A 1,085-nucleotide genomic window follows, 5' to 3' on the forward strand; every position below is an offset into this window, starting at 1 on the left:
GGTGGCGGGGGGCCCTCAGGGGGCCCGCCCCCCCCCAGCTCTGGATTTTTGAGGCAGATTGTGTCAAAGGAAGGAGCGCGTTGGCTGCTGCGAGCGGGAGCGGGGCCAGGCGGTGGGTGATGGCGCGTGCGTGTGCAGGTGGCTGTGTGTGTGCGTGTACAAATAGACACATATATATATATAGACACACACATATATATATATATAAAAAAATAATAGCATTTTAAGGGTAGTGCCCTGACCTTGCTAACACTTGCGGCGTGTGTGTGTCCCCCACCCCAGTGAAGTCTCCCCTTTGGCTTCTTGCCCATCTGTGCTCCCCGAGGTGGTGTTTGTCCCCTCCTTGCCGTGCACTTGGCCTTGCACCTCGTGCTGGCTTGGCTGCCCCACGGCTGCCCCATGGCTTCCCCACGGCATTGCTGAGCCCTTGGGGTGACCAGCTGCTGCCACTGCTTAATGTCACCCTGAGTGCACCCCTTCCCCACACTGGGGCCACTGCTGGCTTTTGTGCCCCCCACATCCGGGGTGGGCAGCACAGCTTTGGGGGAGCTCATGGGGCTAGGGAGCTCCCCCCACACACACTTTTTGGGGAGCAGTCCCCCTGAGGGCTGGCGGGACCTCTGCCCTGCTGTCTTGAGGAGGAGCACGGGGAGGGCTGGCAGGGGGTGAATCCTGGCTGCCCCCATGTGGGGTGGCCCCCCAGGACCTGCCAACTTGACTATTTTTGTATTTAAAGAAAAGGATTAAAAAAAAAACCCCAAACACCCCTCCCAACCCACTTTCAAAACAAAACTTGCTGTTGACTGAACCCTCATTGATGTGATTTTAAGTTATTGCTGCCAAAGAGACGTGATGAGTTGCGGGGGTGGGGGGCAGGGGGGGTGCTCATGGTTCTTTGTTCCAGTTTTTTTTTCTTTCGTTTGTTATATATATATATTTTTAATTAATTCATTTGAGGCTTAGGATAATTGTGCAATTCCAGCTTCCAGAGGGAAATGGAAGTAAGCGGAGCTGAGCGAAACCTTGAAATCAGGGCTGGTTCCTTTGGGGTCTATAGACCAAACCCTGAGGTGAGAAATAACACC

General features: G+C 54.4%; 1 protein-coding gene across 1 annotated transcript in view; it reads left to right on the forward strand.

Moving 5' to 3' along the window:
* The window catches only part of AATK (apoptosis-associated tyrosine kinase), a 12,121-nt gene that overhangs the window by 9,312 nt on the left and 1,724 nt on the right, over positions 1–1,085 (forward strand). The gene's annotated exons all lie outside the window — the stretch shown is intronic.

Source organism: Chaetura pelagica, unplaced genomic scaffold, assembly GCF_000747805.2.
Source record: "Chaetura pelagica isolate M959 unplaced genomic scaffold, ChaPel_1.0 scaffold962, whole genome shotgun sequence".
NCBI lineage: Eukaryota > Metazoa > Chordata > Aves > Apodiformes > Apodidae > Chaetura > Chaetura pelagica.